The sequence below is a fragment of the Gopherus flavomarginatus genome, chromosome 1, assembly GCF_025201925.1.
Source record: "Gopherus flavomarginatus isolate rGopFla2 chromosome 1, rGopFla2.mat.asm, whole genome shotgun sequence".
Classification (NCBI taxonomy): Eukaryota; Metazoa; Chordata; order Testudines; family Testudinidae; genus Gopherus; species Gopherus flavomarginatus.
In genome coordinates, this window is record NC_066617.1 from 14,921,790 (window position 1) to 14,948,329 (window position 26,540).

Sequence of the window (26,540 nt, forward strand, 5' to 3'; positions counted from 1 at the left end):
CAGCCACTCTAGACAGCTTAGAGGACCTCTCTACTGCCCTTTTCAGTGGTGGGGTGTGGCAGGGTCGGAAGGCTTCCAGCAGGGGGCCTCAGGGCCTACTCCGCCCAGTCACACACCTCGTATATAGTTGTGACGCTCTGAGTATCTTTTCCAGACCTGAAGAAGAGCTCTGTGTAGCTCGAAAGCTGGTCTCTTTCACCAACAGAAATTGATCCAATAAAAGGTATTACCTCAGCCAGCTTGTCTCTCTAATACCTTGGGACCAACAGAGCTACAGCAACACTTCAAAAAACATGTTAACAGACAGGTAGATAAACATTTCTTGCAAGAAAGAAAGAAAGAAAGAAAGAAAGAAAGAAAGAAAGAAAGAAAGAAAGAAAGAACGAACCTGGTTTTCACTTTTCCCAATGACCAGTCCCTAGACATAGACCTTAAGAATGTTAATATTCATAACTCCTTACACACCATCCATTATGCATTTTGCAATAATACTGATGACCAGTCTGACAGCAGCTTTTATTGGAATCTCACATGACAATCTTTGTTGTGCATACCAGATCCAGGAGATCCCTGTAACTGCTAAGCACCCCCTTTATGTCCCAGGCCAGTTGGTATGAAGAGGTCTTTGGGTCACAGGTGCAACAATGTGACACAGACATCATACTTATTCAGTGTACATGAATGAAAACCTGGGCTCATTCACATAACATATTCAGACAATTCCAGCAAACCTCAATGGTTGGGATCAGTGAACAGTAAAAGGTGGTTTAAATCTATATAATCAGTTTTCCACAACGAAATATTCAAATAGCTCCAATCCAGACTGTGTATGTTTGAATCTCTTTCCTCACTGTACGTGCTTGTATTCTTATCTATGTGCAGCAGTGACAGCGTGGAGGCAGCTGCTGTGTCTGCACGGAGGGAAAAGGCAGGATGGTTTGGATGGAAAATGGCTCAGGGTGAAAGCCGGGTTAGAGTTGGAGCTCAATGTTTTGCCATTTTCACTAATGATCTAGAATTTAAAATCAATTCCAATGACCAGAATGCCAGAAAGTCTTCAATAAAATTGCAAGGATTGGAATTTGGAGCCAGCTATGCCATAGGCTGAAGCTTAAGCAGACTGCAAGATTGCAATGCTCAAGCCATTGAATTGAAGAGAGCGGTGGGGGGAGTATGAGAGTAAGAGGTGTAAACGTACTGAGTTAATCTAGCCTCCCTCCTGCCCACGGCCATCATTAGATTCCTACTCTGCCACTGAATAGTCTCAGGTAGGGTTTTTAGAATTTGACAAATGAAGGCAATTTGAGGATTTTATACTTGGGGATACCTTGCAGAATTTACTGTGTGACTTAAAAGCATTTTTTTTCCTGTAAATCAAATATTACCTAGGAAAATAACAATACTGGCAAATGAAACCAGTGAGGTGCCACTCAGGACTGCAGTCCAGCTCTAACTGTGTTGCTTTTAGGGAATGTAAAGCTTTTAATCATGCAGGGCTGCAGTGATTGGGTTTACAATTCATGGACATCTACAGGTATTACTTTGACGACTGGAGAGGTCCCATATAAACACAATGGGAAACCTACTGACAGAGTGAAGTCACAGTAATTTTTTTGTAAAAAATGGAATATAATAACTGCAAATTTCAAAGCCCAGGTCTAAGTTCCTACATGGCACATTTAATGAAAAGTAGGTTTAATTTGCTGTGTGTTTGGATCGTCAGTATTTCTGCAGTCTGTCTGTATATTCTCCCAGGCTAGAACATCGAAGTGATAGTAGAGACTGACTCTATGCAAAAACTCCAAGCATATTTTGAATGCATGTTATGGTCAGAGCAATAGCTCAGCTTCCTTATCACCAATGCTAGTTTCAGTGAGGTGTCTGGATTAAGTTTCATCCTGTATAGGACACAGGACAGCTACTAACTGCTGGGGGATAGGATGAAATGTCCTTTATTAGGTGATTTCATAACTGTGTGTAATGGGACACTATTTATTTGTACTGCAGTAGTACCTGAAGAACTCAACCAAGATGGGGGCCATGTTAGGCCTGTACATAAATACAGCGAGAAACGTTCTGGCCTTGAGGAGCTTACCATCTAAGTAGAGGGTGGGAGGGAGCCTAGAGATAAAGTGACCCACTCAAGGTCAAATAGCAGGTTGGTGGCAGGGTCTGGAATAGAATCTAGGTCCTCTGACTTGCAGTTCAGTGCCCTATGCAATACATACAGGTGATTAGTGGTACACTGATCTCATTTAGTATGGCAATTTCTGGTGATCTAGAATAATATGAACAAAATCCACAAACAGAATTGCATCTGTTTCAGCAAAAAATGTATAAGAAACCATCAAACATGGTGCATTTTATTTTATTTTTTGCTTCTCCCTAAGTTTGAAAATGGTGTGTCAGAGCCGTCTGGTACCAACTTTCAGACTACAGCGATCAGAAATGGCATGTTGTACAAACTAAGAACTCCAAAACTTAGAAACAGTAAGAAACCTGAATCTACAGAGGTACCCACTGGTCACCATTACAAGTCAATACTGGACAAATTCACCATAGTATAACTACCATGTAAGCCTGATTTTATGGGATATGTTGCATGACTCTAAGCCTTTTGAATATTCCTCCAGCTGCAATATTCTTCTTATTGACAAATCTTTTAAACACCTTATGCAAGCATTGGTTTATGCAAATCAGATTTTCAAAGGTGCCACGTGAGAGCGCATTAGATCCAAATCCACCAGAATGCCAGGGATAAGTGCAAGTTACAGTCATGGGAAGATCAGGGAGGAAAGAGGGAGGTAGGGAGCAGCCTTTCCAGAGTCCAGATTCATTTTCCTACAGCACCACTTTCCAGCTAGATTTATTTCTGAACATCATAAGTTTTCAGTGCATCTTAGCTTGACTTTCTAAATCTGAAGACTGTCTGCTAGTTATTTGAACAGTTTTCTGTTTTTTCAGACATTTAAATTAATCTATTCATGGATATGCATGGCTTGTAAACCTACTTCTACACACTGATCTTAATGAGATTTTGCTCTCCAGACTTCTGGTTATGGGCAAAACAATACAATCCTGTGACTCTCATGTATATGTTTTGAATATGAAATGTACCTGTGCATTTCTAAGCTGTCCCTCACCTTGGTATCTGGGTGTTAATACATATTATATTAAATTAATAATAAAGCCAGCTTAATCTTGCTAAAACCTAGCAAAGCTCATGTATTTGAAACTGCACATGAGCAGAGAACAAGCTGCTGCAGCTTGTGTCTAACAAATGGAGCTTTTAACAAAATATCTACATGCTGTTAGCATTGAGTATAGTGTGTGTATATGCTATTTACAGTGCAATTAGAGCCATTTACATCAGAATGCAGTGCAGCACAGTAGATTTCATTTTTCTCGCAAGGTAGGTTACTATTGAAATTGTTAATTAACTGAATGTAATTAGCTAAGCAAAGTATAAAGGACTGTATCACCAAAACCCAAGTTGCTTAACCTTTAAGTGCCCTGGTTTATTAGCGTTATGGAGTTGCTTTAAATACAGTCTGAAAATCCAAGCTGATTCAACTCAGCTGTAAGCTGTGTAATTTGAGAAACATGTTGTATTGGAGAGGATGGAAACGCGTACCAGCCTAGATTAGCTGACACTTGTCTGAATGGGGAATTTGGCCAGCAAAGGTATAGCAGAATAACTTTTGCTCTATAGCTATTCTGATATAATTCCTTCCTGTGGATATTCTGTTATGGAATAAAGTGACTTTAATTAATCCAAAATAAAGTCAAGTTTATTCCTAAAAAATGTCCACATGGGGGAGTTATACTGTGACACTACACTCCATATTATTTATGGAAATACGGTTTTGTTATGGATATGTCATAACTGAAATGTACTTCATGTGAGATGTCTCTTGTAAGATATCATTGGAAAGATTATAATTTACTGAATTTGTTTATCCAATTTATATGCATGTATCATTTTTGTATCTGAAGCTGGGAATATTGACCATGTCTCTGTATTTCAAATGTGCTATGTTGGATGAGGCTAAACAATGTTAGTGGATTGCACCCTCAGCAAGTTCGCAGATGACGCTAAACTGGGAGGAGTGGTAGATATGCTGGAGGGTAGGAATAGGGTCCAGAGTGAACTAGACAAAGTGGAGGATTGGGCCAAAAGAAATCTGATGAGGTATAACAAGGACAAGTGCAGAGTTCTGCACTTAGGACTGAAAAATCTCATGCACAGCTACAGGCTGGGGACTGACTGGCTAAGCAGCAGTTCTGCAGAAAAGGACCTTGGGATTACAGTGGATGAGAAGCTTGATATGAGTCAGCAGTGTGCCCTTGTTGCCAAGAAGGCTAACGGCATATTGAGCTGCATTAGTAGGAGCATTGCCAGCAGATCAAGGGAATAATATCAATAGTTTATTCCCCTCTATTCAGCACTGGTGCAGCCACATCTAGAGCATTGAGTCTAGTTTTGGGCCACTACAGAAAGGATGTGGACAAATTGGAGAGTGTCCAACGGAGGGCAACAAAAATGATCAGGGGCTGTAGCACATGACTTCCGAGGAGAGGTTGAGGGAACTGGACTTGTTTAGTCTGCAGAAGAAAAGAGTGAGGGGGGATTTGATAGCAGCCTCCAACTACCTGAAGGGGGGTTCCAAAGAGGATGGAGCTTGGCTGTTCTCAGTGGTGGCAGATGACAGAACAAATGGTCTCAAGTTGCACTGGGGGGGGGGTCCAGGTTGGCTATTAGGAAACAGTATTTCACTAGGAGGGTGGTGAAGCACTGGAATGGGTTATGTAGGGAGGTGGTGGAATCTCCATCCGTAGAGATTTTTAAGGCCCAGCTTGACATAGCTCTGGCTGGGATGATTTAGTTGGTGTTGCTCCTGCTTTGACAGGGGGTTGGACTAGATGACCTCCTGAGGTCTCTTCCAATCCTAATCTTCTATGTTTCTGTGAATGCTAGTGGCTGATTAAAGAAATGCACACAAGCATATGGATTACACCAGGAACCATGCAATAGAAACCTCTTAGAGATAGCTCAACTCGATGGGAACTGTTTGACCCAGGTCACAGCAAAAAAAGTTTTCCAGCAAGTGAGAGGAAGATATAAAAGAGGAACAATGACAACATGAGGGGTCCGCACTCTCCCTACCACAAGCACCTGAAAACACCTGAGGAACAAAGACTGAACTGTAAGAAGTGATGGTCTCAGGCTAAGATCTTTAGCCTGTGTATGAAAACGTGGGAAAGCCAAGGCAACTTGTGTCTTAAGAATCTGCCAGCCTGTTTATCACTCAGGGTGAGACTTTGCTAATTTGTATCCTACCTATCTAGAGCGTCAAGCTTAGTTTGTTTTGTATCATTTGCTTAATAATCTGCTTTGTTTTGTTTGCTATCCCTTGAACCACTTAAAATCTGCCTTTTGTACTTAATAAAATTTGTTTTGTTTATAATATAAGCCAGTTTATGTAATTTTTACACTTGGGGGAGGGAGGGCGAGAATGTGTGCATACCTTTAATACAAAAAGTATTTTAATAATAATAGGAGATAGGTTTATCTCCTAGAACTGGAAGGGACCTGTTTGAATGTCATTAAAGTCCTACATCACAGCAGTAAACCTTCCAGCCAACTGTTGGCTCATGGTTAACTGGACTCCATTCTTGAGTTGGGGTAATGCTCCTTTCCTGAAAATTAAGCACAATCTAGCTTCAGTGTAGACAAGGGTATTTACAGGCAGGTCTAAGTTCTCCTGGTTTCCTCACACAGTAGCCTGCACTAAGCTGTAGGCAGCCTTGGTTAGGCACTGCAATGGCTGTAAATTTTGGTTAGTCCCTAGTTAAGTGATACTTTGAACACTTAATGGAGAGCAGGTCAGTGGCAGCTCCTGGCAGCTGTTATATGATACAAATAATAGCTTAAGTATATTGTGGTATTTTAAAGTGTAGCAGTTTGAGCTGATAGGACTACACATCTACCAGCTAAGAAAGCAAATAGAACAAGACCTATCATCTCCTAATGCTTTGTCCCTTGTCATGATAATGGTGGCCGTTGCAATTTTTTGTTTCTATAATTTTAAGGTTGAAATGTTGGAGTATTTAGGAAGTCGAGTTGTATTCAGGAGCACAGCTCTGCATAATATCTTTCCATTCCCTTAAGCCTCAATCCAGCAAAGCACTTAAACACATGCATAACTTTCACCAAGTGTGAGGTCTTTTACTCAATGGTACCATCTGTGTGCTTAAAGTTACACGTGTACTTATATGCTTTGCTGGATCTACACCACTAATGATTTTTTTTTTTGTCCTGACAGTTGCTTAGAGCCCCTGGGATGCACAAACTTCTTCCCACCGACTTTCATATGTACATTTAAGGGATATATCTGGCATTTAATTTCTGTCTTTGCGTAGTCAAATGCTTTATGCTTTCATCTCCGCTCTAAACTGATGCTTTGGTTAGTGGGTTTTTTTTTCATTCTTTGTGTACCAAAATGTGAACGTACCAGCTGCATAAACTACACTCTCTAAACAAGCTGTTTTATACTGGGATGAGAGAGAATCCTTTTAAACCTAAACTTTTACCACTTTAGGGCCTGATCCTGCAATCCAATTACAACAGTGGACCTCAGTTGCTAACGCTGCTGTTATTCAGCTGAATGAATGACTTGAATGGTTTTCAAAAAAATAAAATGAGGTGCTAATTATTTTAATATCAATCAACAAAATGTATCTCTTAGGGATGGAACATTGTTTATTATCTTTAATTTCTGTTCACAATTTTGTTTGTTAGGTCTGCGGATTTAAAGATCTAAAGGTGTTAGCCAATTGATCAGGTAAGAATCAAATTTTATCTAGGATTTAAGATTCACTGTTTTCATAAGTCATCTCTTTTTCTACTATTTATAGTATAGATCTAAATGATCTGATTTTGCTTCCAATTTTTATATGCTATTTGTTATTCATCTTATGCATTCTCTTTGTTTCTGTGGTATTTTATTGTTTTCTTTCGGGCATTTGTTTATTTCTTTCATATTGTATTATTGCTTTTTTCTTGTGTTTTCATTTCTAGTTATTTTCCTTATTTTAGTTATTAAATTTTCAGTTAAAAAAAAAAGATTGTCAACAACATACCACTAAGTTATTTTGGTCAGTATAAGGAACCAGAGCAGGATCGTGTATTTTTAACTACTGGGAGGCAGGAAAAGGTATGAGCTAAAGAAATTACATGATAACCATTCAACACAAAGTTTCTAATGCTTGGACAATTCTCTGTATTAATATTTGTTCCTGTGCACGTGCTTGCACGTGCGCGCACACACACAACCTCCCAATATGCCCAAATATACACTTACAAAAGATAACCACTGAGCATAGTTTTTCTGTGATCACCATGAACTTTATCAACATAATTACTGGAGAGCTGAAATGAAATCCACTTCCTCTAATGTATTATAAAGCTGCAGTTAGACTATATTTATTGTTTCTGTAACAAAGCTTCATTAAAATGTTCAGGGGTTCAAAGCCCAGAAGATAAATTACAGCTAATATCAATTGTTTACTTGACCACAATTTGGTAAATACATAAATCTTTTTCTCTTTTCCTTAGATATTCAGCTGTTTGCAATTGAATAACAAGGACTAGGTAAGCGATGATGATAAATTATTCCTTCCACCATAATATTCTATTTATAGTATTTTCATTCATTAGGGTTTTTAATTTGTTTTGGTTTTGTTGGTTTTCATGCTTGCTCATAGTGCTTTTAAAAAAAATTCATTACAGTTCAGATTTCTTTCTTGTCAATATTTTAATCCAATTACATTTCTCAGTAAACAAGCATTCTTCCTATCTATTTGTAATGAACTACAACCAGAAGTGATTTTTGATTAGACAAGCTAATTTTGAAAGGACAGAAGGAATCAAGCAATAAACTGGATAAAAATAATTATGGAAGATACCTTGTTAGATGACAGAGAGAACAGATTTAGAACATGTGGTAAATAGAGGAGATACTTAGAGCTAAGATGTATAAATAGGCTTTGTCTTATATATTTATTATTTATATATATCAGTTATTTTTTAAAAAGCAGCTTACTTGAAACCATCTAGCGACCTACATAGCTCTCCTTTCTCAACATGTGTTCTTATTACTGTTTCTCTCCTCTTCATCCTGTTTTAAATTAAGCCCCAGTCCTCTTTGCAGGATTGTGGTTTTAGGTTGTAAACTCTTCGGGACTGGAACTTTTTATTTTCCATTTCTACAGACTCCACACTCTGAGGCCCTTATCTTGTTTATGGCCTCTGGGTCCTACCCCAACATGAACAATAATAATAAATAATTTTTGTTAGGAAATCTGCAAAATGGAAACAATCGCACAGCATGTTGTTCAGACAGTAAGAACCTAAAAAAACCCCAGTTTGGCAAAACAATTAAGTACGTGCTTAACTTTAAGCATGTGAATACTCCCACTGAATTCAATGAGATTGCTCTTCTGCACACAGTTAAGCATGTGCTTGGGTGCCTTTCTGAATTGGGACATTAAGTATCATCACCTCTTCAGTTTGATAGAATCCTCTTCAGTTGGAACCTAAGTGCCAATATCCTGTGAGTTGTATGTACAGTATTATTGTTATTGTTAATGGTTTGTCACCATGACACACATGACAAATTGGGCATGCAGGGGTGAAAAGTGAAAGTTATTAATTTATGGCTTACAAATATGAAAATGAAAATCTCCTTTATTTTGCAATTAAAGATGGGTTTGTGACACTAACAAATACTCCAAAATAACATAAAATTCTTCCCCAGTGCCTGCCAATTCTGGGTCTCAGCAGCAGCAATGCTGACAAGAGACAACTGCTTTCCTCTTTTTTCCTTTGCTTCCTTGTCTGCTACAGGAGAAGAAGCAAACATCTTCAACCAGTTATGCAAGCTGCAGATCTCCCCCAACTCCTCTCCACCCCAAAATCGTGGAGCCCATGTCTTCCCTTCCTAACGACTGCATGAAAAAACAAGTATCCTAAGCTTTTCATCTCCTGTGTTGCTGAGGTCACTGGAAGGTTTCAAGCTTTCCATTTGGATCTGGCTTGCCTGTTTTTCAGTTGCATTCTCTGCCCTCTCCCTGTACCCCACCTCCTCCAATGAAAAATTCCCAAGTGACAAAGGTTAACATGGATATTTCTTTTAAAAAGCACGAGTGTTATACAGCCTATGACTTTTTTGACAGCCGGGTTCAAATATATCCTAACACCTCAGTCTTGCAGTCACTTCTGCAAACATAGACTCCTGAGCCTATCTGGAACCCCATTGATTTCATAAGCCCTATACAAGGGCACAGGGTCTGTGCCAGCAGACCTCATTTCAGGATTCGGACCTTAATTATGAGTTATTAACATTAGCACAGGAAAGGCGAAACCAAGGACATTTCTTTTCAACAGGCATTGCCTCTAAACAACTGACTAAATATTCAGTAACTTTATAGTCACTGGATATATCTATTTTCCTCACCTTTCTCCATTTTTCCTAGTTTGCTTTGTTTGCTAAATATAGTTTGATACATTATTTACCCAGCTCTGTAGCCTCAAGACATTTGTGTGGCTGTTTTCCCCTGTTCTGGGAAATTCACAAATATATCATTGGAGTGAGGTAGCTGTCATATATGCTTAAGAAGAGTTAAAGTGATTGAAAGGAGGGAAATTGTGATTCACAGTGAAGTCCATCTCTTGGCAAGGTTATAATTCCCTGTTGGTTTACACCTCAACTGGAATGGGTGGAACGAAGGGGAAAGCCTTCTCAGAAGCTTGTGGCCACTGAAATATAACAAATACAAAACAGAAAACAGTGACTAGTAAGATTCTGTATCTAACTGCAGTAAAAGGCTTGGTAATTTTATTCATCCAGATAGTTTGGTTTTTTTTAGTTGAATCCTACAGAACTGAATTGCAAGAGATAGGGCTTGATTCTCTTGTCTCAGATTTTATACTGGACTTATATAACTGATTTCTCATCTTAATGGAAACAACCTGGTAAGGCCTTGAATTTCAGCTAACTGCTTGGACCAAACGGGCAACAATATCAACGTCTAGAGGGGAAAAAGAGTGCAGAAGAAAAGTTAAACAAAATTAAATGAACCTGCTTCACTCTTGTTATAGGGGAGTTACAACAGCATGACACTAACCACTGTTGCTTATGCTTAAAGCCAAAAGGTAAGCAATTAGTGGTTGAGTCAGGCCAGCTCCCGTACAGTTAAATTGCCTTGTGTTCAGGATCTCCATTGTGTTTGGAACAGGGAGGAATTTTACATAAGACCAGTACCATTATCTGTTTTTAATGTATTTCCTTTTGTTAAAGCTTTCGCAGATTTTCTTTATCCTTTCTTAGAAAATCATCTATAACTTTCCTTAGGTAAACTTGAAGATATTCAGCATTCAAACAGTAGATAAATACTTTTTGAAACTATTAAGAGGTCAAAGTGTGATCTCATCCTCTAATGACATATTGTATCATCGTATTTTTATGTCAAACAGCAACATTTACTGCTGTGAAAGACTCTGCTAGAACACTGTGTCAGTACTGAAGTAAACAGTCACTGAAGAAGGCAGGAGCAGCTGCAGAAGCAGCTTAAGCAGGAGCTGCTGCACTGTGGAGGGATAACTAGGGATACCCTTCTCCCCAGCACCCAGAGACCCAGAATTGTGCAAGGGAAACTCTCTGGGGCACTAGGTCCCAATCAGCATCCCCCCTCCTCTTCTTGCATTTGGCCTTTGCGAAAGAAATTACAGGGAGGAGCCAGCCAAAGAGGGTAGGGGCAGCTGCAGAAGTAACTTAAGAAGGGACCAACAAACACTGATTTTGGAGTATTTGCTACAGTTTTGACTGGGCATTCTATTCCCTGTGCTGATTGGCCATTTGCTCCAACATCCTCCCATCTCCTCTTTCACAGTGTCTTCACCTCAGTCCCACCTGACACCTGCCCTGCATTCCCTTCTCCTTCCTATCCTGGACAGTTATCTCTACACTTATCTATGTGCCCTCTTCTGTTGTTCGGTTTAACATATCTCCTCCGAACTCCCAAAAATAAATCATGGAACTGACAGGATGTTTTCTGTCATCCTGTTGTTCACTGTTGCCTATTTACATTGCAAGCTTTCTAGGGCTGTGTCTAGTACTAGCTTCTCTAGTACTCTGTGTTGTACAGTACCTAGACCAATGGGGCCCTGATCTTGGCTGGTGCCCAGGCACTAGCGTAGCAAACATGATTAACCGTAAAATGTGATTGATGAGTTGTATGTGCAAATATGCTACAACGTATAATAACTTTTCAGTATACTGTAATGTACACACCAGGGCTTCTCAGCTAAAGAGATTTCCAGTGGTTCTCTCCCATTCAGAGACACATGGACCACCTCCTCTTTTCTTTGTCATTTGAGGCAATTACAGCAAACGGTTACATAGAAAAGTGATACAGAGGTATTTTAAAATGTTCCACTGAGGAGTGCCCATCCTGTCATTCCTGTTCCCTATCTTCTTATGTGCTACTAGGAGAAGGATGCGAGCTGGCTCCTCCTCCATGTTTCCACCTGAGTTTACAGGCACCCAGGCTCTTCTTTACAAGATCCCTAAGACCTCTGGCTAGATAGAGTCAGTGCCATGACTCAGCAGCTCTCTGGAGACTACCAATGAGAGCTAAACAGACCACAGTCTGAGAATCTCTAGTAGAGGCTACACCGAAGGTTTGCTATTCAAACAGGTGCCTAATGTTAGGCCCCTAGGATGAGATTCTCATTCCCACTTACCAGTCCCTCTGTGGCAGGTAAAAGGGCTGAAGCTGCATAAAAAGTCAGTAAAAGCCCCTGTTCCCCCTGGGGATGGATTCCCCCCACCCCAGGCACTACAGAGACAGCTGAAGACCCTTTTGCAAGCTCTGGCATAGGGGACATGCTGGCCAAAGCACTGTGCAGATTCCAGGCAGGACTGCAGGCCATAGGGTAACTTTGACAGGTCCCCAGGGCAGACCAAGGATATGTCAGTACTGCAACCATAGGGTGTGACTGCAGATCAAGTAAACATACCAGAGCTAGCTTTAATCAGCTCCTGGAGCAGTGAAGCTGTGGCTGCACATGATAGTAATTACTCATGGCTTTACTGCTCTGGGACCCAACCTACCTAGAATAACACTGCATGGGCGATTGCAGTCTGGACGTACCCTAAATTACACTGGGGGCCTCTCCAGCTCCCAGAGCAGCTCAGCATTGTGGGCGGGGGGCATAAAGGTGACTTAAACCCATTGCAGCACAGATCTCATCCTCAAATAAGTGGCCTGCCTTCAAAAGGGCTGAGCACTGAGCAGCTCCCATTGAAGTCAATCTCTAACTTTCTCTGTGCTCCAGGGATTAGCAGCTGCTTAAAATCTAGTTGAAATTGAAGTTGGGTGGTGTCAGCAGGGTTATGTTACCTTATAGGTATTTCTAGAGTGTTACCTTGGTAGCCAAATCCAGCATGAGAAAGAGTCATTGGAATAATGTGACTTTAAGGTCTGATGGCCTGTAACCTATAATGGTAGAATGATAACTAATGATGTCTGTGCCAGTGAACTCTGCCCAACATTGGTTAGGTGGGAGGCAGACAGGAAGAAATATAAGCCATGTATTACCATTGGCCCCTATTGTTTTTACAGATGGTTATTTTACACAACTATCATGACTAATACAGGCATCAGCAACACATTAATGGGGAATATTCTTAATGCACCTTTTTCAAAACAATTACTTGAATCCTATGTGAATTATTTCAAATTCAGCCATCGAGGGCCTGCCCCTTGGGACATTCTTCTTACTGCGTCCTTCACTCGTGCGCTCACAAGACAGATGAGCACAGCCCCTCGGCTTCCGTTGTAATGAAACCTCCGATTGATTTTTACATGACTTCCTCATATGAAAATCTGCACCAATGCCTTCCGTCAGGAATAAAAAATATTCTTTTAAATGAGTGGCTTGTTCTATTAACACAATACTACTCATTCTACTGTGTTTGTTTGTTTCTTCCTGCTTCCAATTCCTCACCCATCAGGCATCTACCAGCAGCAGCAAGCCAAGAGGACTCTCGATGGCCTCGCTGATTGCACAGGAACTAATCTTATTTGTTCTAAATGATACATTCTTGTAACTTAAAACCAAGCATGGACAAAACTGAGCTCTTTATCTTCCCTCCTAGCCATTTCCCTTCCCTCATTCTTCTTGTGCTCTTTCAAAGACAATACACCATTCTCCTTGACACTCAGGGCCATAACGAGGGTTAATCTCTGCCACTCCTCCCTCCCTTTCCCCATCCAACCAAGCAAGGTCTATATTCTTTCACTTTTTCCTGCACAGTACCTCTACGATCAGCCGTTTTCTGTGTTTTTACAGCTGAGACTCCCATCCAGGCCCTAATTATCTCCATTTCTCTAACCTACTTTTCTCTGTACTCAGTGACACTGTAGGGGTTCAGCCAGGGCTCGTCCGCCTTCGGGGCGGCGGGGAAACAGGCCACCTCACTACTTAGATCAAGTGAGTCAGGGAATTAGCCTGGCTGGGCGGCAAACAGTCAGTAGCTCAGGCAGGGCTGAGCAAACAGTTCAATATTAGCAAGCCCCGGCCCTGGGTCAGGGCAGGGCAACAAACGGTCAGTAGCTCAGACCCTCAGGCAGGGGCTGAGCAAATAAATAAGTTTAGGAGGCCCAGGTCCTAGCTCCAAAGGACCTGGGCGAGGGGGAGACGGCCACCCGCGAGTTGGGTGGCAGGGGGGACACAGGCCCTCTATCATGGTATAATTCCCCACTCTGAACCTTAGCGTCCAAAAGATGGGGTACCAGCATGAATTCCTCTAAGCTCAATTACCAGCATAGAACTTGTAGCGCTGCCACCAACCAGGAATTCCAGTGCCTGGTACACTCTGGTCCCCCCAAAACCTTGCCCAGGGACCCCAGAGACCCAGTCCCTCTGGATCTTAACACAAGGAAAGTAAACCCTTTCCCTCACCGTTGCCTCTCCCATGCTTCCTCTCCCTGGGTTATCCTGGAAGATCACTGTGATTCAAACTTCCTGAATCTTAAACAGAGAGGAAAATGCACCTTCCCCCTCTCCTTCTCTCTCCCCCTCCCAGACTCTCCCTGAGAGAGAAAGTAATCCTAACACAGAGAGAAATTAGCCTCTCTTTCCCCCTTCCCTCCTTTCTCCCCACCAATTCCCTGGTGAATCCAGACCCCGTCCCCTGGGGTCTCACACCAGAATAAAAAAAAACAATCAGGTTCTTAAACAAGAAAAGCTTTTAATTAAAGAGAGAAAAACAGTAAAAATTATCTTTGTAAATTTAAAATGGAATAGGTGCAGGGTCTTTCAGCTATAGACACTGGGAATACCCTCCCAGCCTAAGTATACAAGTACAAAGTAAAATCCTTTCAGCAAAATACAAATTTGAACTCCTTCCAGCCAAATACATGTTTGCAAATAAAGAAAACAAACATAAGCCTAACTCACTTTATCTCCCTAGTACTCACTATTCTGAACATATAAGAGCCTGTATTGGAGAGACTGGAGAGAAACCTGGTTGCACGTCCGGTCCCTTTGAGCCCCCAGAGTGAACAACAACCAAACACTAACAGCACACACAAAAATTTCCCTCCCTCCAGATTTGAAAGTATCCTGTCCCCTGATTGGTCCTCTGGTCAGGTGACAGCCAGGCTTACTGAACTTGTTAACCTTTTACAGTCAAAAGATATATAAAGTACTACTGTTCTATTAACTCCTACTATCTGTTTATGACACCCTCCCACTCCGCTGCATCCCAGCCTGGGGCCCTAGCAGCGATAGATGACCCGCTGCTGCGTCAGTGGGGATCCTGGCTGCGACACACTGACATCGTCTCTGGGTGTGCTGCAGCCAGACTAGGGTCGGCTGCTCCCCAGCTACTTCCTACCTCCCCCTCCAGAGGTACCTGTGTCTGGACAGAATCTTCCACTGAGTAAAGCACCATGGGCTCTTCTGGGTACCCGGCAAGCAGTAGGCTTGGCAGCTCCTCCGGGTAACTTGCCACAGGCAGGCTTAATAGCTTCCCCAGGGTCTGGTTGGTGTCTGGCCAGCCCTCGGTTCGGCCCCAAACTGCAGGAGTCTCCCAACTGGGAGTGAACTGGGAGCAGCCGGGCCTCTAGTGAGCTCTGGGGTCGGGCTTTTCTACTTTCTGTCCTGCACCCTGACCTCTGGGTTGTGGGCACAAGCTCCACTGGCTCTACCTACTTTGGAGTCCGGAGGGGCTTTTCCCTCTCCAGGGCTGCAAGGAACCAGACTGCCTCGCTACAGACAACCATATCACCGCCCTCCAGTCCACACAAGATGCTGCCACAAAGAGCATCTTTTTAGCTGAGTACTTATATATGTTTCCTCCTTTCATAGCAGTCATTTCATTTTCTGTTGCTCTCACCTTTTCTGACTGCATTGGAAGCCAACACTAAACTTATGGAGCAGCAGAGAGTGTTGCACAATGATCACTGTATATTTTGGAACATTATCTGTTTCAGGTTAGTGGCTTAGTCATACTTTTCAGTGTATTTAATGCTGGTAAAAGGTGTCATATAGGGAGAGCTTGCTTTCTTTATCCTAAGTCTAGCCAGGATATTATGACATGAGCAGTAGCTATTGAAGATTCCACATATCCATCCCCAATAGGATGACCAGAGAGCAAGTGTGAAAAATCAAGACGGGGGTGGGGGGTAATAGGAGCCTATATAACAAAAAGACCCAAAAATCAGGACTGTCCTTATAAAATCGGGATATCTGGTCACCCTAATCCCCAACTGTGTTTCAACATCAAGACTGAAAGGATGTTCTGCTCCTTCTGTCTGTCATATCCACTCAGGTTGTAACAGGGACTATATTATGGGCAGGGATTATATTTTTGTTATGTTTTTACAATACAGAGCCCAGTGGTTCCAGTTTCTAGATCACATTGTAATTAATAATCATAAAGATCAAGGACAAATTCTCTAGAAGTGTGAGGGTATTTGAATTTCCAGGCCTATTCAATGGAAAGCCTCACTGCTGATGCCTATGCAAAGAAGCTTATAAATGGACAAAATTAATGCTGCAGATTACCTAACCACCCAGAATGAGTAAGCAATACACAGTGTTTGGATTGTCATTGGAAGATCTGGCATATGAAAAATGTGCACACCGATAAAATTCAGGTTCTTACCACTTCAGATGCTTACTTGCATCTGTATTATATAGCTAAGCTGATTTATAATTTAGATGAAAATCAGGTTAATTTTTCTCACTTCTCATATATAGTTTTGAAGTTTAAGTAATGTTCTAAGTAGCATAATTTATTTTTCGCTCTAATTTTCTCTATTCATGAAGGGAGAACTATGATCTAATGAAACTGACATTAAATTATCAAACAATATTGAACAACCTAATGAAAATCTTAAGCAAAAGTCATTGTAAATTAGTTATTTACTATACTGACAACACAAGCCTTTGTAAACCTGATATTGTTCTTATGTAAACTCTTGAATGGAGACTTTCTCAAATAAATTACTTAATAACATCAGAGAGTCACTGACTGTGTAAATATATCCCAGGGGCACACACTAAGATTCCTGAATTTAAATGTTCAATAGACTTTCATATTTGTCACCTTTACTAACGAGTTTTTCCTTATGAAATCATTATTAGCATGAAAAAGTTAAATTTTATATCTAACTTCTTGAATTAATGCTGTTTAAAGACCCTGAGGGTTTGAAAGTTCTTTTACTGGAATGGATCATTTACATAATTTTCATAGCCCGAACACTTTCGTGCTCTCAACTATGACTGCACGTTGTATTTTTTTTTTATGCTTCAAGGCAGCAGCTTTTATTTTTCCCCACACAAAACAATTAACAGAAAATAACAGGTAATAAACATACTTTATTTTTCAAAATTATATTAATAATGAAGTGCCATATTTCATGGCTCTGCGGCAGTACTGTCTGCTAAATAGTACAACAGCCTATGCTGCTCTTCTAAGTTTTACACTATGAAAATATTTGATTAGAAAGGGGAAACAATTGAGTTAAATGAGACCAGCTAGCTTCCCATCATTTTCAATATGAGACATTTGCAAGCGTGCAGCAGCATGGCCAGACTTTTAAATAGACAAGATGGTATTTCCTCAGACATTATATGGGCATAGTCCATCCCACTTAACATGAATGGATTAGTTACCTGACAGGTTTTTGCCTACCTTTCCTTGCTGATATAGCTTCCCTTTATGACTCCTCTGCTCCCCAAAACATAGACTCATAGACTCATAGACTCTAGGACTGGAAGGGACCTCGAGAGGTCATCGAGTCCAGTCCCCTGCCATCATGGCAGGACCAAATACTGTCTAGACCATCCCTGATAGACATTTATCTAACCTACTCTTAAATATCTCCAGAGATGGAGATTCCACAACTTCCCTAGGCAATCTATTCCAGTGTTTAACTACCCTGACAGTTAGGAACTTTTTCCTAATGTCCAACCTAAATCTCCCTTGCTGCAGTTTAAGCCCATTGGTTCTTGTTCTATCATTGGAGGCTAAGGTGAACAAGTTTTCTCCCTCCTCCTGATGACACCCTTTTAGATACCTGAAAACTGCTATCATGTCCCCTCTCAGTCTTCTCTTTTCCAAACTAAACAAACCCAATTCCTTCAGCCTTCCTTCATAGGTCATGTTCTCAAGACCTTTAATCATTCTTGTTGTTCTTCTCTGGACCCTCTCCAATTTCTCCACATCTTTCTTGAAATGCGGTGCCCAGAACTGGACACAATACTCCAGTTGAGGCCTAACCAGCGCAGAGTAAAGCGGAAGAATGACTTCTCGTGTCTTGTTTACAACACACCTGTTAATGCATCCCAGAATCATGTTTGCTTTTTTTGCAACAGTATCACACTGTTGACTCATATTAAGCTTGTGGTCCACTACGACCCCTAGATCTCTTTCTGCCATACTCCTTCCTAGACAGTCTCTTCCCATTCTGTATGTGTGAAACTGATTGTTCCTTCCTAAGTGGAGCACTTTGCATTTATCTTTATTGAACTTCATCCTGTTTACCTCAGACCATTTCTCCAACTTATCCAGATCATTTTGAATTTTGACCCTGTCCTCCAAAGCAGTTGCAATCCCTCCCAGTTTGGTATCGTCCGCAAACTTAATAAGCGTACTTTCTATGCCAACATCTAAATCGTTGATGAAGATATTGAACAGAACCGGTCCCAAAACAGACCCCTGCGGAACCCCACTTGTTATACCTTTCCAGCAGGATTGGGAGCCATTAACAACTACTCTCTGAGTACGGTTATCCAGCCAGTTATGCACCCACCTTATAGTAGCCCCATCTAAATTGTACTTTCCTAGCTTATCTATAAGAATATCATGAGAGACTGTATCAAATGCCTTACTGAAGTCTAGATATATCACATCCACCGCTTCTCCCTTATCCACAAGGCTCGTTATCCTATCAAAGAACGTTATCAGATTAGTTTGACACGATTTGTTCTTTACAAATCCATGCTGGCTATTCCCTATCACCTTACCACCTTCCAAGTGTTTGCAGATGATTTCTTTGATTACCTGCTCCATTATCTTCCCTGGCACAGAAGTTAAACTAACTGGTCTGTAGTTTCCTGGGTTGTTTTTGTTTCCCTTTTTATAGATGGGCACTATATTTGCCCCCTTCCAGTCTTCTGGAATCTCCCCCGTCTCCCATGATTTCCCAAAGATAATAGCTAGAGGCTCAGATACCTCTTCTATTAACTCCTTGAGTATTCTAGGATGCATTTCATCAGGCCCTGGTGACTTGCAGGCATCTAACTTTTCTAAGTGATATTTAACTTGCTCTTTCCTTATTTTCTCTTCTAAATCTACCCTCTTCCCGTAAGCATTCACTATACTAGACATTCCTTCAGACTTCTCAGTGAAGACCGAAACAAAGAAGTTATTAAGCATCTCTGCCATTTCCAAGTCTCCCGTTACTGTTACCCCCTCCTCATTGAGCAGTGGTCCTACCCTGTCCTTAGTCTTCCTCTTGCTTCTAATGTATTGATAAAAAGTCTTCTTGTTTCCTTTTATTCCCATAGCTAGTTTGAGTTCATTTTGTGCCTTTGCTTTTCTAATCTTGCGTCTGCATTCCTGTGTTATTTGCCTATATTCATCCTTCGTGATCTGACCTAGTTTCCATTTTTTATATGACGCCTTTTTATTTTGTAGGTCACGCAAGATCTCAAGGGTAAGCCAAGGTGGTCTTTTGCCACATTTTCTATCTTTCCTAACCATCGGAATAACTTGCTTTTGGGCCCTTAATAGCGTCCCTTTGAAAAACTGCCAACTTTCCTCAGTTGTTTTTCCGCTCAGTCTTAATTCCCATGGGACCTTGCCTATCAGCTCTCTGAGCTTGCCAAAATCCGCCTTCCTGAAATCCATTGTCTCTATTCTGTTGTACTCCCTTCTACCCTTCCTTAGAATTGCAAATTCTATGATTTCATGATCATTTTCACCCAAGCTTCCTTCTACTTTCAAATTCTCAACAAGTTCCTCCCTATTTGTTAAAATCAAGTCTAGAACAGCTTCCCCCCTAGTAGCTTTTTCAACTTTCTGAAACAAAAAGTTGTCTGCAATGCAGTCCAGGAACTTATTGGATAGTCTGTGCCCCGCGGTGTTATTGTCCCAACATATATCTGGATAGTTGAAGTCCCCCATCACCACCAAATCTTGGGCTTTGGATGATTTTGTTAGTTGTTTGAAAAAAGCCTCATCCACCTCTTCCGCCTGATTAGGTGGTCTGTAGTAGACTCCCAGCACGACATCACCTGTGTTTTTTACCCCTTTTAGCCTAACCCAGAGACTCTCCACCCTTCCGTCTCCTATGTCCATCTCCACCTCAGTCCAAGTGTGTACATTTTTAATATATAAGGCAACACCTCCTCCCTTTTTCCCCTGTCTATCCTTCCTGAGCAAACTATACCCATCCACACCAACATTCCAGTCGTGTGTATTATCCCACCAAGTTTCAGTAATGCCAATAATGTCATAGTTGTATTTATTTATTAGCACTTCCAGTTCTTCCTGCTTATTACCCATACTTCTTGCATTTGTATAAAGGCATCTAAGATACTTGTTTGATTTTGCCTCCCAGCTTTGCCCTGACCCTCCTTCCTCTCTGCCATTATAGCCCGTGCTCCCTCCTGTTTCCAACCCATCTCCCAGGTCTTGTTCCCCACTTACCTGTGGGCTTTGCTCACCTGTCCCCGTCGAACCTAGTTTAAAGCCCTCCTTACCAGGTTAGCCAATCTGTGCGCAAATAAGGCCTTTCCCCTCTTCGAAAGGTGAACGCCATCTGTTCCTAGCAGTCCTTCCTCAAGTAGCATCCCGTGGTCGAGGAAGCCAAAGCCCTCCTGGCGACACCATCTTCGCAGCCAGGCATTCACCTCCACGATGCATCTGTCTCTGCCCGGACCCCTACCTTCAACAGGAAGAATTGAAGAGAATACCACCTGCGCTCCAAACTCCTTAACCCGTACTCCCAGAGCCCTGTAGTCACTCTTGATCTGCTCAGCGTCACACCTCGCAGTATCATTTGTGCCCACATGGATGAGTAGCATGGGATAGTAGTCAGAAGGCCGGATAATCCTCGACAAAGCCTCTGTAACATCTCGGATACGGGCACCTGGCAGGCAGCATACCTCCCGGGATGAACGGTCAGGGCGACAGATGGGTGTCTCCGTCCCCCTCAGCAGAGAGTCTCCAACCACCACTACCCTACGTTTCTTATCAGTGGTGGCAGCAGGCCTCCCAGCCTTAGGGGTACGAGGCTTCACCCCCTTAACTGTTGGGGGTGATTTCTTCTCTCCTGTATCTTTTACCACAACAGGAGGGTTTGCAGCAGCGGTGGAGCACTGCCCGCTGCTAGAAGTAATCAGCTGGCTGTGTCCACCCTGAGCCTCCTCCTCCACTGGTGTGTCAGGTACACCCTGAGGCATCTCCTCTTCCACTGGAGTGTCAGTAGTCCTGGCAACTGGGACAGCACCATCAGCTATCTCCACATGGATACTGTCCAGGAATTGCTCATGGACATGGATGTCCCTCAGCCTGGCCACCTCCTCCTGTAGCTCTCCCACCTGTTGCCTGAGAGATTCCACCAGTAGGCACCTTTCACATTGGATGCCACCCCCAGCCTGGATATCAGTAAGTGGAAATTGCAAATTACAGTCTTTGCAAGCCCACACCAGAATCTGGGTAAAAGCATCCATGCTTTGGTGCTCTGTCTGGCTACAGGCGCAGGTGGAGGAGACAGAAGCAGTGCTGGCACAGGTGTTGCGGGTCCTCCTCACCATTGTAAGCCTCCCTTTGTCAAACTCTCAAATTCCCGTCTACAGCTCTCTGTCCACTCCTCTTTGCTGTAAACAGAAAGGTTTTTGATGTGGCTCAGGTTATGAGTTTAGGGGACCAATGGGTCACAGATGAGACTGACAAGGGACGCCCCCTCCCTTCCTACTTCCCTTCCAAACTCCCATGCAAAACTCCCTGTTAGCAGCTCCTGTTCGCTAAGCTCCCTGGTCGCTTGTGCGCAGCTTTATAAAGCCCTGGCCTGAGTGAATGCCCCGCCCACTGGTTAAGGCTCAGCCAATTACCAGAGGGCGGGGCATTCCACATGGTGGAACTTTCTGCCTCTTAGTCCACAAGTTTACTGTCTTAACCAAAAAATTTCCTCACTTTGACCCATTGCTGGTTATTATTTATATTATGGTAGCACCTAAGAATCCCCAAATCAGATGTGGTAGGCATTGTGCAAACACATCATGAGAGACAGTCCTTGTCCTGAAGAGTATAGTTGGTGCTAGAGCTAGTATTAGAACCCAGGATTCTGGGCTTGCTGTTACCAGAGTTGCCCATTATGTTGGGGTACGCTCATTTATTAGGGTTACTCTTCTGGGGGGTGGGGGGTTCTGTAATTCTATCAATGTACTGCTTGTGTCACTTGTATTTTCATAAGGAGCTCTACTTCTCCCTTCTGCAAATCCCCTCCCAGTAGAGCTATCCTGCAGGACCTAGGCTCCCCAGGGCTGGGTTCCTTCAGCCCCAGAATCAGATGAACGTGCACAGGCGCACACACACACATATACATATACATATATTAACAGAGCAAGTCTGAGTGGACCAGGTCAATCAGCACTCTCAGGCTGACCCTTTATATACCCCTGTACTCAATAGGCTGGGCCAAGCAGCACTCCAAGCAGCCACCCTTATATGCCACAGGTACCGCACCGGAATAGAGTAAGCCTGAGCAGGCTGGGTCGAACAGCACTTCCAGGCTGCCACTCTTATATGCCCCTGGACTCAGCAGACTGGGTTAAGCAACACTTTCCAGCTGTTACTTTTATATGCCCTTGGACTCAGTAGTCTGGGTCGTGCTGCGCTTCCAAGCTGCCACCCTCGTATCTCACAGGTTCAGCACGTCCCTATCCCCAATCTCACATTACAATTGTTGTGCTAGTAACCCACTTGATGAGCAAAGCCCACGGTATTTTTGGGCGCTACATGGATCTTTAGCTTAGGTAAGAGAAGCATTGCTGCAGAGTAAATGGGGAAGCCAAAAACACAACAGAGTAAAGTTCAGAGAGAGAGGAAGGGAAGCAACCAGCTTAACCATAAAAGTTTGTATTGAATAATAGTGATAACCACACAAGGAGAGCCTAAACGAACATAACAATTGCATTACTAAAGATTACAAAAGTGAGATATAGAAAACTATACCTGATCAAACAAATCAGGGTTAAAAAATTATACCTCAGGTAGAAAAGAACACAGAAAGAGAGAGAGGGAGAGTTGGGGTCTCACCACTCCATGAAGCTTGAACTGATTGGGGTTCCCAGGTGATGGTGGTAGGTCAGGGTTCTGAGTGCTGGAGACAGGCAGAGCCCCCAGCATGATCAGTAAGGAGAAGATGAAGTCCCAGTGGACTGATGCAGAGTTTGGATCCAGGCATCAGAACACTTACTTGAGCATGGGTAGGGTTTTTGTAGGGAAAGAACAATGATTCAAGGCAGAACACCAGATTTGTTTATGGGTAAACTGATGACTCCAGGGTTTTCTTTAGACTAGACAATAGGAACTGATCACTCTTGGCTATGGGCAGTGTTCCTTCAAAGGAGCTCACAAAACAATTAGGCAGTTTCAGTATTGTGGATATCAATCAAGGATTCATTACTAGAATTTGTCTGATAACTGCTGAGCTGGGTGTGTGCAGGTGTAGGTTCTTAAACGTCTGGAGCAGAGATTCCCCATGATGCACTGCTTCCCTGCTTTTCTGATCCCAGAGTTCAGTGCGGTTCTTGCCTTGAAATCTCTGTTCTCCATTCTGTATGCTAATGGAAGAGATGCCTACCTGTCCCATCTTTGATGCAGATGAGGCTAGAGGAGTTGCCTTAATCCTGTCACCCCTGCCAGAAGGGATTTAGGTGTGTCTCCCACCACCTTTTCATTGCTTTCTGTAAGTCTTGCCTCTGATCGGTTTTCGTTCAAGCAGAGACTGGGGAAGGGAGTGTCCTTCATGAGTCAGATAGGCTGGATACTGTGCCCTGGTTCCCCAAGAACATAGAGCTAACTGGTATCAAGGAAGGAACAATCAGTTTCACACATACAGAATGGGAAGAGACTGTCTAGGAAGGAGTATGGCAGAAAGAGATCTAGGGGTCATAGTGGACCACAAGCTAAATATGAGTCAACAGTGTGATACTGTTGCAAGAAAAGCAAACGTGATTCTGGGATGCATTAATAGGTGTGTTGTAAACAAGACATGAGAAGTCATTCTTCCGCTCTACTCTGCACTGGTTAGGCCTCAACTGGAGTATTGTGTCCAGTTCTGGGCACCGCATTTCAAGAAAGATGTGGAGAAATTGGAGAGGGTCCAGAGAAGAGCGACAAGAATGATTAAAGGTCTTGAGAACATGACCTATGAAGGAAGGCTGAAAGAATTGGGTTTATTTAGTTTGGAAAAGAGAAGACTGAGAGGGGACATGATAGCAGTTTTCAGGTATCTAAAAGGGTGTCATCAGGAGGAGGGAGAAAACTTGTTCACCTTAGCCTCTAATGATAGAACAAGAAGCAATGGGCTTAAACTGCAGCAAGGGAGATTTAGGTTGGACATTAGGAAAAAGTTCCTAACTGTCAGGATAGTTAAACACTGGAATAAATTGCCTAGGGAGGTTGTGGAATCTCCATCTCTGGAGATATTTAAGAGTAGATTAGATAAATGTCTATCAGGGATGGTCTAGACAGTATTTGGTCCTTCCATGAGAGCAGGGGACTGGACTCAATGACCTCTCGAGGTCCCTTCCAGTCCTAGAGTCTATGAGTCTATGAGTCATTACAGTTCAGTGTCCTAAATATTAGACCCTACTGTCTAATTTAAATGAATATTAGAGATATTTAGGGATAGTTCAGGGGGTGAAGAAGGCTTATTGAGGTAATCTGTTTTGTGACAGACTGTTAAGACTCAATTGTTAAGTGCCCAGATAGGTGCATGAAAAATATACTACAGTTAACACATTTTTAGATGAGTGCATTGGAATAATTTATCCTATCACTTCAAACCCAAGGAAAATTTTCCTCATTGGCTGCCTCCACCTTGAGCCAAAGACAAGTTGGGAGAAATAATGCAGTGCAGTAGACATTGACTTTTAGAGCCAATCTACTGTATCTCAGATTTCCCTCGGTCTTTTCAAGCTCCCACAAATATATGGTAGGCAGCGCTTTTTTTGAACCAGAAGAAAAAAATTGTCTGAGTAGCCACAGAGTTTCTAGATATTGGCCTAGACGGACCATTGGTCGCATCCAGTATGGCCTTTTTTATGTTTTTAGGTGACTAGATAGATAGTGGCTCTTTCCATCCTAATTTTTGAATGTAAACTGTCCTTGGTATTGGAGTTGTTGGGTCATCCCTTTCAGGGCAGTGTGAAATGCTGAACAGAGAAGAGCTTAATCAAAACAGAATTTACTTTTAAAAGTAAAATCCAAATTCTACAGATTCTATAAAGTATGAATTATTATCCAGCAGAGATTGCTAGAAATGCCTTGTGGCTGGTTATAATGGGATTGGTAGGTTACTTGCTATGTGCATGCCAAAAGGAGGTTCAGACATCCAAGTCTGGTCATCATAAATCTTCCTGCTTGCACTAGCTGAGTCTCATCTCCCAGATGCTTGCAGAGCTGTAGTGGTCACTCATACCATCCAAATTAGCACGTGCCCTTTTAATTGTGTCCAAACAAACACCATAGGTCCACATATTTTTTTTCCTCCTGGAAGACTTCATAAAGAATGTTGTATAAATAGTGAATGTCAATACCCAGCTGGCAAAGGATTTGAAGGAAGTGATTTTAAGCCACTTGCTGCCTCCTAGGTCTTTATGCTTGTAAGTTGTGTGCTGGGATGCTAAATGAATCCAGATATTGATTTCTCTTGTGTTTTGCATGGCAGCATTCAGTGTTTTAGGGCCTAACCCACAGCTCACAGAAGTCAGTGAAAAGACTCCAGTTCACTCCAGTGGGTTTTGGATCAGGCCCTAGGTGAGTCTCCATGCAGCATTACCCCTGCCTATTGAGGACTCTCTAGCTGCGCCCTGAAACATTCTACAAACATGTCATTTTTGCTTCCATTTTGCAATATGCCTTAGATTCCTGGTTCATTCCAGTAACACTGGCTCCAGGGTAGAGAACGCATCCCCAAAACTCAAATGAAAGCATGTTCCTCAAGTCCTCCATGTATTAGCAGTGTTTGGCTGGTTTAAATATTTTTTTTAAAAAAGACCCTGCATTGAATTTGGTACCATATTTAAACTTAAGTGTGAGGTTGTTGCCCTGGGAAGCCAGGGACTATGATAGAATCAGAAAAAAATAGAATAGCACAAGGACAATGGCATTTTCTGCTTAGAGTTCCATATTATAATCAACGTTTACCTGTTTTACGCTTAATAGCACTTGGAAATCCAAGGCTCCAAGCCTGTTCTGACATTGCTTATACTTTAGTCACTAAAATGTTGTCCATCTGCAAAAACTGGTAGCCCAGAGTATTCCCACATGCCTGACTTGTGATTCGCTGCACCACAATTCTATCTTTCTTTTCTTTCTGTTTTTAATTTCTTTCTTGTATTTATTTTACAAATTAAACTCTAAAAGACCTACTGGGTTAAAAGTTCTCCAAGGCATGCAAATAGTTTTCAATATTGCACACCTCTCTCTTGCAATCTAAGAAATAAACAATACATCAAGGGGTACTTTATTTCTCAATATAAAATTAAATCATAGTTTGGATGAAAATACACATGAGAAACCTAGGTGTCCAGTTTTATTTTCTGAGAAATCTATGCTTAGTAATTCTGACTTGTTCACTCAGCATGCCATACAATGGCTTACCATACAACTTCTCCACTGTTGCCTCTTGACACACACTTACCATTGTGACGTTTGTTCTGTGGG

General features: G+C 42.1%; 1 protein-coding gene across 1 annotated transcript in view; it reads left to right on the forward strand.

Annotated features, from left to right (window-relative positions):
- Positions 1 to 26,540, forward strand: part of CELF2 (CUGBP Elav-like family member 2) — a 685,040-nt gene that overhangs the window by 135,981 nt on the left and 522,519 nt on the right. The window contains exons 2-3 of the mRNA XM_050936915.1: positions 6,803 to 6,845; positions 7,619 to 7,654. The gene's annotated coding sequence lies outside the window, so the exon portion shown is untranslated. The remainder of the gene's footprint in view (positions 1 to 6,802; positions 6,846 to 7,618; positions 7,655 to 26,540) is intronic.